This window comes from Callithrix jacchus, chromosome 4 (assembly GCF_049354715.1).
Source record: "Callithrix jacchus isolate 240 chromosome 4, calJac240_pri, whole genome shotgun sequence".
NCBI classification, from domain to species: Eukaryota; Metazoa; Chordata; class Mammalia; order Primates; family Cebidae; genus Callithrix; species Callithrix jacchus.
The window spans coordinates 40,483,853-40,501,817 of NC_133505.1; the positions used below are offsets into that span (position 1 = coordinate 40,483,853).

The 17,965-nt window shown below is 47.5% G+C and overlaps 1 long non-coding RNA gene across 16 annotated transcripts in view; it reads right to left on the bottom strand.

Annotated features, from left to right (window-relative positions):
* Positions 1–17,965, bottom strand: part of LOC128931277 (uncharacterized) — a 189,570-nt gene that overhangs the window by 67,918 nt on the left and 103,687 nt on the right. For 9 of the 16 annotated variants that reach the window (XR_013534081.1, XR_013534080.1, XR_013534078.1 and 6 more), the window contains exon 5: positions 1–16,751. This exon is cut by the window's left edge. The exons of the other annotated variants lie outside the window; for them this stretch is intronic. This is a non-coding gene — a long non-coding RNA (uncharacterized LOC128931277). The remainder of the gene's footprint in view (positions 16,752–17,965) is intronic. 16 annotated transcript variants of the gene reach the window in all.

The window sequence follows — 17,965 nt, forward strand, 5'->3', positions numbered from 1 at the left end:
GACTACATGGCCATGGGGTCCCTTCCTACTTTGCGCTTGTGTGAGTCTTTGGGAAAGATGGACTTAGCTGGGTTTCAGGGGGTCCCAGGCCCCAAGCGGAAGGATGGCTAAGTGAGAGTGGTCACTAAGCTGGTGGCTTCCAAACCATGTTTGCAGACCCCTGGGGAACTCTGCAGGGACTTAGAGTCCACAAATGTTTCACCTAAAGTTCATTTTTGGCCAGGCGTGGTGGCTCACACCTGTAATCCCAGCACTTTGGGAGGCCAAGGTGGGTGGATCACTTGAGGTCCGGAGTTTGAGACCAGGTTGGCCAACATGGTGAAACCCCGTCTCTACCAAAAATACAAAAATTAGCTGGGCATGGCGGCACGCATCTGTAATCCCAGCTACTCGGGAGGCTGAGGCAGGAGAATCGCTTGAACCCGGGAGGCGGAGTTTGCAGTGAGCTGAGATCGTGCCACTGCACTCCAACCTGGGCAACAGAGCAAGACTCTGTCTCGGGGTGGAAAAAGTTTGTTTTCAATACCACTTTTTATGATGAAATAGTATCTAAAAACAAATACAGGCTGGCAATTATGTTATACAATTTTTAAACCACTTGAAATCACTAGAAAGGTTGCTTTGGGTGGATCTGAGGCTAAAGATTCTCCTACATCTGTATTTATTTGAAGAGTCTTGCAAGGAGGGAAAATATTGAAAAACAACCCCTCTTTTAACTCACAATTCCTTATCTGTATGAATAAGTAATAGCATACAACACAACACAAGGCAGAAACAATTCGGAGGCTGAGCCGGATGCAGGGTGGAAACTGTCACCAGTAATCCCTTATGTCTGTCTCATAGTCAGCAAAACAGCCTTGTTCTCATCTTATCTAATCTTATTATAATGTTCTCTCCTATTATAAGAATGTGGCGTACATGTGAACATATCAGGCGTTTGTACTCATAGAAGATGACTTTTATCTGTTTTACACATTGTGATTCTGCTTAGACTTCATTTGAGAAAAGAGTTTTACTGTTGAACATCCTGGGATGCCCCCATGGCGAAGTGGCTGAGGCTGCCACCCCCAGGCTCTTCCTAAGCAAGGTGGGGTGGGGTGCAGGACCTGGGCCGGCAACCCCTGCCTCTCGTTACACTCAGGACGCCGCCTCATGATGCCACCCATGGTGGACGCCTGGCCCTGGGCCCCAAGCCTGACCCTCTGCTGTGGGTGCAGGGGTGAATGGGGCAGCTGGATCCCCTGGCTGGCTCTTCCCCAGGAGGGCAGTGTGGGGAAGAAGCATGGTGGTGATGGAGGATGCGTGGCAGCCTACCTGAAGCCCTGTGCGGCACTGTGCATGGGAGGTCACGTGAAAGCAGGAGTGAGGCGTGAGCAGGGAGCCACAGGTAGAGCAGGTGTGAGACGATGTGAGTCCTCAGCTGGGGCTGAAGGGACGCTGGACAGGATCAGGTCTCTGCCCAGGTGGGAAATGCCTCCACTACTGTTCCATGGGTCTGGCCGAGAGATGCAGAAGCCGTGCTGCCCTGGGCTCTGCACCATCTCCCTGCTGGACTTCCCTCTGGGCCGCCGGCCGGCCAGTGCTGTGTGTGCAGTCCGATGATGCCTATGGCCTCATTTCTATCACATGTGGCTGCCCCTATGGACGCTGACCCTATACCAAAATAACCCACTTGGCCTCACCAGGGAGACCCAAGGCCCCCTCTCCAAACAGGCCCTGGCGATGGCCCTGATAAGCCAAAGTTTGGGAGTCAAAACACCAGCATTATCTCATTTCATTCACTCCTCTCCCTACCCTTGAGCAACGCTGGTCTTAGGTCTGCTGCCCCAACCCCCAAGCAGCCACCCACCCCAGGGCCTTTGCACCTACTCAGTCCTCCCAGAGCTTCTTTCCTGCAGAGTTTGCACAGTGGGCTGCTTCTTAGCCTCAGATCACACCTCAGGTGTCACCTCCCCAGACAGCCTCCCTTGACCACCTCATCCAGTGTAACCACCCTGACGCTGTCACCACTCACCCATTCTGTCACTTGGATTCTCTTTTTCCCATGGCACCTCGCATTTTCTGCAATGATCTTGTTTACAGCTTTTCTAGAGTAGTTTGTTTTCTGCACCAGAATGTCAGCTCCACAAGGAGCTGTCTTGCTCATTCCCACGTCTGCTGTCCCTAGCCCCGTGACTGGCACACAGTAGGCACCCAGCCAATGTTTGTGGAATCAAGAAGCTCAGAGGCTCGAAGCTGTGTATGCTTTGCAGGGATGATTTCCTGAGAAATGGGTGATTTTATTTTAAGCAAGGAAGCGTGGAGGCTTGAATGAGAAAATAGAGAAAAGGGCTCAGGGAGAGAGCGGGGGTGGCTGGTGGGCCATGATGTTTGGGGGTGCCCGAGTTCTGGGCTGTGTACAGATCTGATAGCTGATTTGAGGGAAAGCCACATGCAAGTGGAAGCATCCATGTCTCAATGACTCGAGAGGAAACCCAGGGCAGAGGCCACAGAGAGGGGAGAAGACGGCGTGGGCTCAGGAGCTGCCTGAGTAGGCCAGCATCAGGCCCTGGTCCCCAAGGCAGGGGAGCCTGGAGCTGGCTACCCACTTAGCTGAAAGAAACAGGAAAGAGACATTCAGGCACATTTTTAAAAAAGATCTTTTAAGGTCTCAAAATATGATCCAACCACGTTATTATCCAGTGGACATCACATTCCTCAGAACCCAAAAGGGACCGTCGTCTCTCCTTGCAGGGGCACACCCTGCTAAGGAGGGGCACTGGCATTGCTGGGGGCCTGGGAGGGTTTCCTTAGAGCTGTGGCTTTTGGTGAGGCCTGGAAGGATGAGGAGTTTTAGTTGGTGAAGGTGGGATGGCACCCCAAGGTGAGAGACTGCTGGGACCTGGGCCCACAGGAGACCCAAAGCTCTACCAGGTGTGGGGAGGTTTGGGGGACTCAGGCCTGGGTTCCCGCCCACCCTAGGTGGTCAGGGAGGTGTGCAATGCCAGGGCTGAGAGGAGCTGACAGGATTTTGTTTTCTTCTCCCCTCCTGCCTTCTCAAACACAATCATGGTTTCATCTGGGCTCACCCCGCCCGCCTCCCCATGTCTAATCTCATTTAGAACGGCAATTAAATTTTAAAGGCCCATCAGCATGGTCCCTCAAATGCCAGGTTCTTTCCAGATAGAATTATTTAATAGACTGGATAGCAACTGTGCGGGCTCCGGCTGGGGCTGCAGACCCACCGAGGCAGAAAATTAATTAACACAGCAGCCTCCCCCCACCCTCTTGCAGCCGGGCCTGGCCTGCCTCTGCTCACTCTCTCCTGTCCACCTCCGCTGCCACGATCGGCTTCCTGAGCAGGGGCATCGGGGCTTGGAGGGGGAGGGCAGGAAAGCCTCAGGAGCCTGGCAGGTGATCTCGGAGTGTTGGGGCCTGCCTGGAAGCCCCATTCTGCCACTTATTAGTGAAGCTGGTGGGACGCATTACTTCACCTGTCTGACCTCAGTCTGCTCATCCATGTAATGGGATCACGAGAGGCTCACAGAGGCAATGTATGCACAGCACTCGGTGTGATAACCAGCTCACGGCAGGAGCTCAGTACACAGAAGTTCCTTTCTTCTCCCTCACAAATAACCACAGCTTGTATGCTGGTGTCAGGAACACCTGGCTGGGGGCAGGGAGGGGAAGTGGGGAGTGGGCCTGAGCATTTGTGGGTCGTGGGCTGACTGCACCTTGGGCATGTGGCATCAGGAAATCAGATCTCTGAGGTTTGGTGTCCTGGGTAGAGTCTCACTCCCTGTGTGTTTTTGGGCAAATCTCTTAGCCTTTTGGGCCTTCATTTCCTCACCTATAAATAGGGACAGAGTATCTACTGACTTCGCAGGGTCATGGTGGCACCTGGTGAGGTGATATAGCTGAGTTCCTGGCACAGCAGTAGGTGCCATGACAATTCTGCCTGTGTCACACACTGGGTGCCGGGCAGCCCTCATGCAGGGCAAGCTCAGGGGAGAGGAGCAGCCAGGGCAAGCTGGAGAGAGCAGGTGAGGGTAAGGCACACACCGAGGAGGTGAGGCTCAAGACCCTGAGACAAGGGCTGTCTGAGGGCAGTGGCTCACCCTCGGGCTCCCTCCCACCTGCCCTCCAGATCCCATTCCTGCTCCTTGGTGGGGGCTTAAGGATGAGGATGGTGAGAGGGGCTGTCTGTGAGAAGGGAATCCCGACCTGGGATCCCATGTTCATCTAACAAGCACCTATCACGTGTCAGGCACTGCTCTAGGTGCTACAGGTGCTGAGGACACAGCAGTGACCACAAGTATGCTGTCCTGGCCAGGTGTGGTGGCTCATGTCTGTAACCCCAGAGTTTTGGGAGGCTGAGGCAGGTGGATCACTTGAGATCAGGAGTTCCAGACCAGCCTTGGCCACATAAACAAAACACAGAAAAAATTAGCCAGGTGTAGTGGCACACACTTGTAGTTCCAGTGTTACTCAGGAGGCTGAAGTGGGAGGATTGCTTGAGCCGGAGAGATCAAGGCTACAGTGAGCTGTGATTGCGCCACTGCACTCCAGCCTGGGCAACTGTCTCAAAAAAAAAAAAAAAAATCCTGTTCTTATGAGGCTGGTGTTAGACAAATGCTAAGATGACAGTGAGTGCTGGGGACAGGAAGTGGGGCTGTGAGCAGGGTGGTGGCAGGAAGGGAGCAAGCTTTTTAGATGGGGTGGTCAGGAGGGCCTCTGTGAGAAGGTGACCTTTGAGCAGAGGCCTGAAGCAGGCAAGGAGCCTGTGGCTATCTGGGGGAAGAGCATCCAGGCAGAGGGAACAGCCAGTGCGGAGGCCCTGGGGCAGGAGTGAGGTTAGCTGTTTGCAGAGCTGCAGAGGCTAAGCGGAAGTTCAGTGCTGGAGGGAGCAGGAGAGTGGATCAGTGATGCAGGAGGGGCACAGGCCTCATGGACACTGTTTCACTCGCCAGAAGTGGGCAGCAGGGAGGGCTCTGAGCAGGACAGCAACAATTTTGCCAGGGTTTCTGAGGCTTCTGGGGGTGAAACTGAGAGCAGAGGGCAGGTGAGGAAACCAGGGACCATGAGAAGGCTACAACTGTCCAGGGGGAGGTGGGATGGGGGTCCTGGGGGAGGGTGGGGACAGTGGAGGTGTGAGAAAGCCTGGGGTTCTGCATATGTTTTGAGGGTACAAGGGCCAGGATGCAGAGACCCAGGGCTGAGTCTGGGGTGGTTTCCCAAGACCTGCCCATCAGGCTTCTGGCATAAGGCTCCTCCATCCGGCACATCCCACTCCATGGCTCTGTTGAACCCCCTTCTCCTTGCTGGAAACCTTCTGGAAACCCCACGGTGGAGGGGAAATCTTCGTGGCCAGCGGCTCTGGTAGGGGCTTCTGCCTTTGTGGTCCGGCTGCCCCGCTGGTGCAGAAGGCTGCTTTGGGGTCGGGCGGAGGCTCTGCCTCCAGAGCTGAGAAAGGGGAACTGCGTGATTTCTGCTAGAGTGGGAGACCCTTAAGGCTGAGAAGGGGTGATGACTGCCAGAATGAGGAAGCGCAGCCTTGGAGGGAGGCGCCCCTATCCTGACCGCCAATGGCCTGGGCTCAGAGACCAGAGACACCTCTCCCGGACCGCTGCAGAAGCGGAGCTCCCAGGATCCTGTCCCGTCCAGCCCGGGCCCCCTGCACCCAGCTGGCTGGCTGGGCGGGGAGGTGGGTGCGGTGCGCCTTCCCCACGTTCCTCTTCCCCAGCCTGCGCTGTCCGGGTTCAGCTCCGCGAACAATCGCGCCACCGGCCCTGAAATTCAGCGAATTGCCTGGTGCCCTCAAGCCTGCCATTTCCCGTGCGCTCCGGAGCCCCGGCGAATTATCCGATGAGAAATCAGCCCTGTTTTCCCTTTTCCTCACAAAGGAATAAACGAAAAGGTTTTCAAGTTGCTTCTAAAGAGGGGGCTCGGCCTCGCGCTCCAGCACAAACGCGGCGCGCGCGGGCGCCGTTCCCAGGCGTCGGATCTGGGCCCCGCGCCTACTCACCCGCCCACCCGAGAGAGGGAAGGATGGGGCGTGGGAGTGGGGAGTGCGGACAGGGGCGGTGCCTGCCGAATGGCAGTCCCAATCCTCCTTTCCCTACCCAGGCCTTTGGGGTCATATGGAAGTGCAGGTTCCGGGGTGGCCAGGAATTCCCAGGCCAGTTCCTGCTGGGGACTCGTATCTGCGTTAGCCAGCCCACCACATCCCTGTGTGTTCTGAGGTTTACTTTATAAAATAGGTTTTTACTTTATTTTATTTTGAGACAGAGTCTCACTCTGTCGCCTAGGCTGGAGTGCAATGGCGCGATCTCAGCTCACTTCAACCTCTGCCTCCAGGTTCAAGCAATTCTCCTACCTCAGCCTCCTGACTAGCTGGGATTACAGGACTGCGCCACTATGCCCAGCTAATTTTTGTATTTTTAGTAGAGACGGGGTTTCACCATGTTGGTCAGATTGCTCTCGGACCCCTGACCTCAAGTGATCTGCCTGCCTAGGCCTCCCAAAGTGCTGGGATTGCAGGCATAAGCCACTGCGACTAGCTGACTTTATAATCTAGGTTTTGAAAGACAATGGCAAGTTCAGGGGCAGAGGAGAGGAGGGCTGAATGCGGTGGGCAAGGCGGACAATTGCCCACCACCTCCTGGGGCAAACAGGTCCGAGGGCTTCTCTCTCTAAAATTCACAAATGCTGGCTGCAGAGGAGCAGAAGGGAAAGGCTACAGGGAAGGGGACCCAGCATGGGTGAAGACCCTGAGGTGGGAGACAGCAGGTTCCTTCACGGAGCCAGGAGAAGGCTAATGTGTTTGGGATGCAGAGTGAGGGGCTGCAGGGGGAGGTGAGGCTGGAAATTCTGTGAGTTTTAACACACGTATAGATTCATGTAACCACTACCTCAGTCAGGATATGGGACAATTCCACTAGCCCCAAAACTCATCCTTTGTAACCCACTGTCCCCAGCACCTAACCCCTGGCAACCACTTGTTCTGTGTTGCTACAGCTTTGCCTTTTCCAGAATGTCACATGAATGGAATCATGTAACATGTATCCTGTTGAGACTGGCTTCTGTCACTCAGCATAATGCCTCTGAGATTTGTTCAAGTTGTCGCATGGCTCAGTAGCCCCTTTTTATTGGGATTGCTGGGTCATATGATACATGCATATTTAACTTTCTGAGAAACTGCCACACTGTTCTCCAGAGTGGCTGTGTGATTTTGCATTCCCACCATCAGTGCATGAGCGTTCCAGTTGCACTGTATCCGACCCGCATCAGGTGTGTTTTAGATGGTTTGTTTTATAGTTATGTCATGGTATCTCGTTGTGGTTTTAATCTGCATTTCCCTAAAGGCTAATGACACAGAGTACCTTTCCATGTTTTGTTATTTTCATGTTATCTGCTCTCTATTCTGTTGCATTCTGTATATCCTGTTCAGTGAAGTATCTAAAGTCTTTTGCCCATGAAATAATTGGGTTGTTTGTTTATTGAATTTTGAGAATGCTTTACATATTCTTGATACAGGTCCTTTGTCAGATACATGATTTGCAAATATTAGCTTTCCAGTCTGTAGCTTGTCTTCTCAGTCTTCATAGTGCCTTTCACAAAATAAAATTTTCCAATTTTAATGAAATCAACTTTATTAATTTTTTATTATATAAACTGTGCTTTTTGTGTCATATCGTAGAAGTCTTTGCCAAACTCCAGGTTGTGAAGATTTTTTTTTTTTTTTTCTTGAAATAGAGTCTCACTCTGTTGCCCAGGCTGGAGTGCAGTGGCGGGATCTCGGCTCACTGCAACCTCTGTCTTCTGGGTTCAAATGATTCTCCTGCCTCAGCCTCCTGAGTAGCTGAGACTACAGGTGCACGCCACCATGCCCAGCTAATTTTTGTATTTTTAGTAGCGATGGGGTATCACCATGTTGACCAGGCTGGTCCTGAACTCCTGACCTCAAGTGAGTTACACACCTGGGCCTCCCAAAGTGCTGGGATTGCAGGCATGAGCCACTGCACCTGGCCGTGAAGATTTTCTCATGTATTTATGTGTTTTCTTCTAAAAGTTTACAGTTTCACTTTTTTTTTTTTTTTTAAGACAGAGTCTTGCTTTGTTGCCAGGCTGGAGTGTAATGGCTCAATCTCAGCTTACTGCAACCTCTGAAGCAATTTTCCTGCTTCAGGCTCCTGAGTAGGAGCACGCTGCCACACCCAGCTAATTTTTATATTTTTAGTAGAGATGGGGTTTCACCATGTTGGCCAGAATGGTCTTGATCTCTTCACCTCATGATCTGTCCACCTTGGCCTCACAAAGTGCTGGGATGACAGGCATGAGTCACTGCACCTGGCCCCCCCATTTTTTTTTTGAGACAAAGTCTGGCTTTGTTGCCCAGACCGTAGTGCAGTGGCACAATCATCGTGTACTGCAGCTTCACACTCCTGGGCTCAAGGCATCCTGAGCTTCAGCCTCCCGAGTAGCTAGGACTGCAGGGGTGCATCACTGCACTGGCTATTTTTTTAATTTTTACTTTTTGGAGAGGCAGGATCTTGCTCAGTTAACCAGCTTAGCCTCGAATTCTTGACCTCAAGCGATCCTCCCACCTCAGCCTCCTAAAATGCTGGATTACAGGTGCCAGACACCTCTCCTCGCTTAATTTTTTTCTTTTACAAAAATGTTTTGGTTATTCTAGTTTCCTTGTCTTTCCATATACATTTTAGAATCAAATTGAGGCAGGAGAATAGGGTCTGGAGGCAGGGAACCTAAGGCCGATTTGGGCTGACTTCCTAGGACTGAATGAAAAGGAAAACCCCACCTTCTTCACCCCTAAGTAACAAAATGATCAGAGGCTACTCCCTTTGCAACCTGCCCCCAGAACCCTGCATCTGGGACGAAAAATGCAAACTACCTCCCACAAGCAATCAGACATTGGCACAGGGTGTAACTTTGTAACTTCAGCCTCTAATTGGTTGTCTTTCACAACCATTCAGACTTCTCCATTTACACGGGATGCAACCAAGTAACCAACGGGAAACCTTTAGAGTGTATTTAAACCTCGAAAATTCTGTAACCAAGGGCTCTTGAGCTGCTGGCTCATGCTGGCTCCTGCTTTGTGGAGTGTACTTTTGTTTCAGTAAATCTATGCTTTCGTTGCTTCATTCTTTTGTTGCTTTGTTTGTGCATTTTGTCCAATTCTTTGTTCAAAACGCCAAGAACCTGGAGGACATATAGTTAAGATCCTCCACCAGTCACAAACCTACTTATATCTGCCAAAAAATTCCACTGGGATTTTGATTGGTATTGGGTTAAATCTGTAGATGAGTTTTGAGAGGACATTGAATTTCATTGAGTCTCTCAATTCACGAACAGGTAGATGTCTCTATTAGGTTTCGGATTTCTTAGCTCAGCATTTACAAATCTTGTATAAGTTTTGTTATATTAATGCCTATGTATTTCATTTTGGGAGAACAATTATAAAAGGTATTTTTTTAAATACTTTAGTTTCCAGAGTATTCATTGCTAATATGTAGAAATAGGATTGCTTTTGTGTCTTAACCTTATATTCTGTAACCTTGCTAAATTTCTACTCATTCTAGGAGCTGTTTAAGTAGAGTCCATGTTTTCTACATAGACAATCATGTTGTCTGTGAACAGGGATTATTTTATTTCTTCTTTTCCAATCTGTGTTGCCTCTTGTGGGAAGTAGAAAAGTTCCTCTTCAAAGTTTCCTTTCTTGTTAAAGAATAAATCATAAGTGTTAGATATAATAGTTTGTTTTAAAGACTTTCTTCAAAGCCTTCTTGCTTTTTGCTAATAACTCCTTGTTATGCCCTATCAGCTGTTAGACATGCTCACAGGCAGGTAATATATTCTATGCCCTTGTGCTTTAACCAAAATATTTATGCTATTACTTTCCTAAGTCCTTTTGCAAGCAACTTCCTGTCCCTTCCTTATTTGACTTCCTCTTTTCCTTTTGTTCTCCATTGCCTTTACCTATTCAAGAAAGTTTTAAGTTATTAGCCAATCAAGTTCAGTTTTAGACTGTGAGGTCTAGCTCCAACCAAAGGAGATTTAGACAGAGCAGTAAGGATGACTCCAAATGCATAAAGGATAAATATGTCTGTTTTTTCTTTGTTGTACTCTCTCGTAGCAATATAGCTAACAAGAGCACCCTTTCTGCAGAAAGTAAAATTGCCTTGCTGAGAGATCTTTTGTCTCAGTGCTAATTTATTTATTTGTTTTTTTGTGTGGCACCAAGCATCTGTTTCCAACACCTCTTATTTCTTTTTCTTGCCTCATTGCACTGGTTAGGACTTCCTGTACCTTGAGACTCTCATTCCTTGAGACTCTTGTTGCACTGGCTGGGACTTCCTGTGCCATGTGTAACGGGAGAGATGAGAGTGGATCTCCTTGTCTTGTTCCTGATCTTAGAGAAATGCATTCAGTCCTTCACTATTAAGTATGATGTTCGTTGTAGGTTTTTTCTTTTGGTAGGTGCCCTTTATCAGATTAAGGATGCTCCTTTTTATTCTTAATTTATTGACAGCTTTTATTATTAATGGATGTTATAAAGAGATGTTGAAATTTGTCAGGTGTTTCTTCTGCCTCAGTCAATATGATCATGTGATATTTCTTCCTTAGTCTGTTAATATGGTGAATTACATTGATTGAATTTCAAATATTGAATCAGCCTATATTTGTGGAATAAACTCCACTCTGTCATGGTGTATTATTCATTTTATGTATTACTAAATTCTGTCTGCTAATATTTTGCTGAGGATTTTTCTGTGTTCATGAAGGATATTGGTCTGCAGTTAGCTTTTACTGTACTATCTATGCCTTTTTTTTTCTTCTAGTTTTGTAGTTTTCTGAAGATGGAACTTGCATTACTATGTTAAGACCTTTCTTTTTATTCTTTCTGGTTTTGGTACCAGAGTAATGGTGGCTTCATAAAATAAATTTGGAAAAGTTCCCTCTTATTCTGTATTCCGGAAGAGATTGGTGTTGTTTCTTCTTCTTTTTTGAGACAGAGTCTTGCTCTCTTGCCAGGCTGGATCAGTGGCATGATCTCAGCTCGCTGCAACCTCTGCCTCCTGGGTTCAAGTGATTCTCCTGCCTCAGCTTCCTGAGTAGCTGGGGTTACAGGTGCACACCACCACACCTGGCTAATTTTTTGTATTTTTAGTAGAGATGGGGTTTCACCATGTAAGCCAGGATGATCTTGATCTCCTGACCTCGTGATCCACCTGCCTCAACCTCCCAAGCTGGGATTACAGGCGTGAGCCACCACACCAGGCCTTGTTTATTCTTTAAATATTTGATTTAAATGTATTAGTGAATGGTTGGGTGCAGTGGCTCAAGCCTGTAATCCCAATAGTTTGGGAGGCCAAGGTAGTAGGATCACTTGAGCCCAGGAGTTTAAGACCAGCCTGGGAAACATAGTGAGACCCTGTCTCTATTAAAAATAAAAGAAATTACCCTGACATGGTAGCACATGCCTGTAGTTGTAGCTACTACGGAAGTGGGAGAATAACTTGAGTCTGGATGGTTGAGGCTGCAGTGAGCTGTGATTGCACCACTGCAGTCCAGACTGGGCAACAGAGCAAGACCGTGTCTCAAAAAATAATTATATATATGCTAGTGAAGCTAACTGGGCTAGGAGATCTTTTTTGGAAGGTTTTAATTACAAAGTTAATTTCTTGAATAGACACAGTACCCTTCAGCTTATCTGCTTCTTCTTGTGTGAGTTTTGGTAGTTTTTGGCTTTCAAGGAATTGGTCCATTTTATGTAAGTTGTTGAATTTATATGTGTGGAGTTGGTGATAGTGTTCTCTCATTATCCTTCTAATGGCAGAGTCTGTAGTGATATATCAATTTTCTCCTAATATTGGTAATTTGTGTCATTTTTCCTTTGCCAATTTGGCTACAGATTAATCAATTTTACTGCTTTCTGCTCTTAATTCCTTTCTTCATGCTTTGGCTTTATTTTGCTCTTTTTTTTCTAGTTTTGTAGTTTCTCAAGATGGAACTTGGATTGATATGTTAAGACCTCTCTTTTTTTCTAATGTAAATGATTTAATGTTATAAATGCTCTTTAAGCATTGCATTAGCTGCATCTCACACATTTCAGTATGTTGTACTTTGATCTTTGTTCAGTTTAAATATCTTCTAATATTCCTTGAGACTTCCTCTGGACCATGGATTATTGATAAGTGTGTTGTTTCATTTCTCTTATTTGGAGATTCACCAGTTATATTTTTGCTATTGACTTTTTTTTTTTTTTTTTTTTTTTTTTTTTTTTTTTTTTGAGACAGAGTTTTGCTGTTGTTACCCAGACTGGAGTGCAATGGCATGATCTTGACTCACCGCAACCTCCGCCTTGTGGGTTCAAGCAATTCTCCTGCCTCAGCCTTTCCAGTAGCTGGGACTACAGGCGCGCGCCACCATGCCCAGCTAATTTTTGTATTTTTAGTAGAGACGGGCTTTCACCTTGTTGACCAGGATGGTCTTGATCTCTTGAGCTCGTGATCCACCTGCCTCAGCCTCCCAAAGTGCTTGGATTTTAGGCGTGAGCCACCGCACACGGCCGCTATTGACTTTTAATTTAATTCCATTACGGTTAGAGGATATACTTTGTATGACTTCAATTTTTAGAGTGCTCTGTGTGCACTTGAAAAGAAGGTGTATTCAGCTGTTGATGGGGGACGCATTCTGTAATGCTAATTAGATCCAGTTTGTTATAGAGTTGCTCAGTTCTTCCACAGACTTGCTAATCTGAATACTTGTCCTACCAATTACTGAAAGAAGAGTATTGAAATATCTAACTATAATTGAAATCTCCAACTATAATTGCAGATTTGGTCTTTTCCCCTATTCAATTCTATCAGTTTTTACTTCAGGCATTTTGAAGCTCTGTGGTTAAGTGCATTCTCATTTAAGAGTGTTATGTCTCCTTGGTGACTTGATCCTTTTATCATTGTGAAATGCCCCTCTTTATCCCTGGTAATTTTTCTTACTCTGAAATCTAACTTGTCTGATATTAAAATTGCCATTCTAGCTTTTTTAAAAAAATTTACATTTGCAAGGCATTTCTTTTATTATTATCCTGTTGATATCGTTATACAGCATATTGTCGGGTTGTGTTTATTTTTTAATTCTGATAATCCCTGATTTTTAATTGATGTGTTTAGATCATTTACATTTAATGTAATTATTGATCTTTTTGAACTCTGAGCTTTCATCATTTGATTTCTACTTCTGCCTTCTGTTATTAGTCCATTTTCTCCTTTCTGTTTTCTTTTGCGTTGATTATTTTTTGTATTTTATTTTAATTTACTTATTAAGTTTTTTTACAAACAGCATCTCCTTGTATACTTTTTAAAAGTGATGGATCTAGTGATTGCAATGTACTTACTAAATTTAATCATATCTACTTAGCAAATTTTGTTTGAACAAGGTCATCAGGCTATAATGTGATGAAGAGAGATTAATTAGGATCAAGAATACCAGATTTAGCGAACAAAAAATACAGATGGTCCTTGAAATATTTTAGGAATTTCATGGAATTTTATCTAAAAAAGAGATTTAAAAATAGATGCCCAGTTAGATTTAAATTTCAGATAAGTCCTGGATACTTGCTTAGTGTAAAACTGTGTCACAGTTGGAACATACTCACTTAAAAAAAGCATTGTTTATTGGAAATTCAAATTTAACTGGACCTCTTGTATTTTATCTGGTAATCCCAGTTAGGTTGCTATTTTGAGTGAAGATGGCTAGACAAAGCTCGGTGGTAATAAGATAGGGACAAGTGCAGGAAAGATTTTGGAAGCCAAATCTAGAGGATTTGGTGTAGATGGGACATTGGGATGAGAAAGAGAAGAGTATAGGTGGCTCCCATAGTGGTGTATGACTTGTGCCCTATTTGGACAGAGACTGGTACCCCTGCTGAGATGGAGAACACAGGAAGAGTGGGTAAAGGCAGTAGTGGGAAGTTTTGATGTACTAATTCTGTGGTACCTTGGAGATACCCAAGCGGAGGTGAACGCCAGGTGGCTGGATATCTGGGTGTTTGCTTCAGGGAGTGGTCTGGCTTGGACACTCACAAATGCAGATGTCCTGAAGCTACCAGCAAGGGCAGACTCCTAGGAAGAGAGTACACCATGTGAGAACACATGAACACAGGACCCTCCCTGAGAAGCATCAACACATAGTAGCCACACCAGGAGGAGGGTCTGGCAGAGAAGGCTGAGAAGAGATGTTCCAAGTGGGAAGAGGGAATCCAGCAGAGCACTGGGAGGTGGAACAAGTGTAGGGACTGGACAGTAGTGCCAAATACTCTGGAGAGATAGGGAAGGTTAGTTCCAGAAGTTAGAGGGAAATGGAATTGCTGCTGCTATGGGCAACTGGTGCTCAATCCCACTGGAACCCTCTGAGACACCTCAGAGTTGTCCTTTAGAAGGACATTTATCTACCCATTCCCTCATCCAAGGAAGACAGGAGGGGTACTGGCTCCCACTTGGGTCTGTTGTGTCTGCAGGCTGCATGAGTCCCACTCCTGCCCTCCTGCCAGCAGAGAGAGTGGCAGGCTGGAGTGGGATGCTTCAGTCTGGAGGAGGAGAACAGTCTGCACAGCTGCAGTTGAAATCCAAGAAGGGCTGATGGAATGAGGACACACAGATCATCTGTTACAGTCGGGAAGCTGAGGGGATTCTCTTCTACTGGCTTCTCTGGCTCTGGGTGGAAGGAGGGAGGTGCTCTGCTGAGGATGCGGAGAGGCGTGGAGAGGTCAAGGGGCAGAGGGCAGAAGGTATGCAGGATGGACCTTGTATTAGTCTGTTCTCGCACTGCTGTAAAGGAATACCAGAGACTGGGAATTTACAAAGAAAGGAGGTTTAGTTGGCTCATGGTTCTGCAGGCTGTACAGGAAGCATGGCTAGGGAGGCCTCAGGAAACATAGAATCATGGCAGAAGGTGAGGGGAAGCAGGCACGTCTAACATGGCCGGAACAGGAGGAAGAGAGTGAGGGAGAGGTGCTACACACCCTTTAAACAAGCAGATCTTGTGAGAACTCACTCACTATCAAGAGAACAGCGAGGGGAAATCCTCCCCCGTGAGCCAGTCACCTCCCACCAGGCCCCTTCTCCAACACTGGGGATTCCAATTCAACATGAGATCTGGGCTGGGACACAAATCCAAGCCATTTCAGACCTGTTCATTGTAGAGTGAGAGAGGCAGAGAAAAGCAGGTAGATTTTTGATCAGATTGAGGCTAGCTGAGGCTGGTGACCTAGAACCCTTAGTGGTGACAGCTCACCACCTGACTGTGCCTCTGCAGCAGGTGAAGCTTGGAGAAAGAGCTGGGGTCAGCCAGGGCTGGAGTTCCACCAAGCAGCTAGCCCGACCCTCTCCTCCTGATATAGGGGCTGGGCTGTGAAGAGTGGGGGCTCTGAGAGAGCCTTCTATGAGGCTCAGAAGTGAGTGTTCCCTGGCACCCTGTGCATGCAGTGAGTCTGGGCTGGAAGGGAATCTTGGGACCATATGGCACACCCTACCTTGCCTTGTGAGCAAATCCTGTCATCCCAACCTTCAGAGTCAGAGAAAAGGAAAGAAAACACAATTCAGTGTGGAGCACTTATCAAGGTCAGCTTCCTGGAGGAGGTGAGTTTTTTACCTAGTTTCCCACTTTCACAGATCTTTTCAGCAGGAGTAGGGGAAGGCATATCTAGTTGGAGAATTTGCTTTTAGTTCAGGCATGGTGGCTCACGGCCTGTAATTTCAGCACTTTGGGAGTTTGAGGCAAGAAAATTGCTTGAGGCCAGGAGTTGAAGACTAGCCCAGGGCAACACAGCAAGATCCTGTATCTACAAAAAATGTTTTAAAAAGTAGCCTGACATGTTGTCGCCACCTGTAGACCCAGCTACTTGGGAGGCTGAGGTGGGAGAATTGCTTGATCTCAGGAGTTCAAGGCTACAGTGAGCCATAATTGTGCCACTGCACTCTAGCCTGGGTAATGGAGCAAGAACTTGTCTCTCTTCCTTTTTCAAGACAAGTCTCTCTCTGTCACCCAGGCTGGAGTACAGTGGCACAGTTACAGCTCACTGCCACCTCAACTTCCTGGGCTCAAGGAAATCCTCTCACCTCAGCCTCCAGAGTAGGTGGGACTACTGGCATGCACCGACGCACTCACGCTTGGCTATTTTTTTTTTTTTTTTTGGAGAGATGGGGATCTTGCTATGTTGCTCAGACTCTTGTCTCTTAAAAAAAAGAAAAGGAAATGGCTCTGCAGTGGTTTGGAGGTGAGACTGAGGCACACAGAGTCAAATCCTCTTGCCACAACTGTGAACCTGAAAGGCCATCCTGTTGTTATAAGTACAATTCTGATGCTGCAAAAGAAATAGCACTCGAAGAAGATAAGTCCTCTCAGCCGGGCAGTTTACTGCTAGTTTATCCTTATGAAGGATGCAGCCGTAAGGATGAACAACGGCGGTCCCATGCTTGGACAAGTGGGGAAAAGGTTCTTATGCCAGGCGGGGGTCATCCCTACTTGCTGTGTTGTCCCCTATTGGCCAGGGTTAGACCACACAAGCTAGACTAATCTCGATTGGTCCGAGCTGGAGTGGCAGGGTGGCTGTTTTGGCGGGAAGGTCGGTTCCGGGCAGGTCAGAGCAGGTGTCCAGGGATGATCAGGTGACTGGGATGAGTCAGGATGGAGCCAGGGGGAGGGGGAGCAGATGTGAACGGCTGATTAGAACCGGTGGAGAAGGTTCTTTACTGGAATTACAAGGAAGTGAAACTTTAAAATAGAGAATTAAAGAATAAGAGAGCTGAACATACTGACATACTGATTCTTTGAAGCGAAACTTGGGGTTCACTAAAACACTGCCCAGGGTTCAAATCCCCTCTGTAGCAGGCATGTGTTTAGCCCTTTGAGCCAAGACTGTGTGCTGGAATGCAACTGGTGGAGACAAGGGGTGGATATCCCCGACCACCCAGCCCCTGTAGACCCCAGCTGGCCCCTCCATGTCAGGCAGCACATCAGGCCATCTTCCTGGAGGCTCCAGGTCCTTCCAGAGTCCTCACATCCACCCAGCCCTGACCCAGGCTCCTCCCGCTGCCTTCTGCTGAAGGCGTTCATTCATTCTTCACCACCTGATTATCAGCCACGATGCTTCTGGCTGCAAGTAACAGAAAAGCCACTCAAAGTGGCTTAACCAACAGGAGCTTTTTATTACTTCTGTTTATTTAACACCAGCCTCACGTATTTCTGAGGGTTTTGCAGAGAACTCACTTTTATTGTCATAACAACCTATGAGGTAGGCGCTGCTGTGCATTTCACAGATGAAGACATTGAAGTGGCTGGTTTAAGGTCACAGTCTTGCTTAACAAGCTCTCGGGAGGTTGAATACATCCAGGGCAGGTCCAGAAGTTTAGTACATTATCTTGGGCCCAGTTTTTGCTCCTCACTCCACTCTGCTATTCTCAGCCTGTCAGCCATGTTTTTCCTAATGGTTGCAAAGTGGCTGCCACATCACACGCTCACACCATAATATCCAAAAGCAGGAAGGGAGGGCTCATCTCCCAGCATATAGCTCTCTTTTTACCAGGAAGTAAAATCTTCCCGGTAAACTCCTTCTAGCTGACATCTTTTTATGGATTATTGGCTGAAATTGGTCACAAGCATACATTTAAGCCAATCACTGGCAAAAGGGAACAATGGGCTTCCACAGTCAGCTTTGACATCATGTGTGGCCTCCCTTCCCTGAGCCTCCCCACCAGAAGAAGGGATCTTGTCTGCTGGGTGGGCGACCAGCAGTGGCTATCACAAACCAGCTTCCCAAAGGGCCAAACCCCTCTGTTTCACAACATTTTGAATCAGTCAGGGGACCTCAAACAAATGTTTAGCAGAGTCAAAAATGGCTTATCCACCTGCATGGGCAACTAATGGTATATTTGGGAGAAATTTAATTAGAGCAACTTGGCTGTAG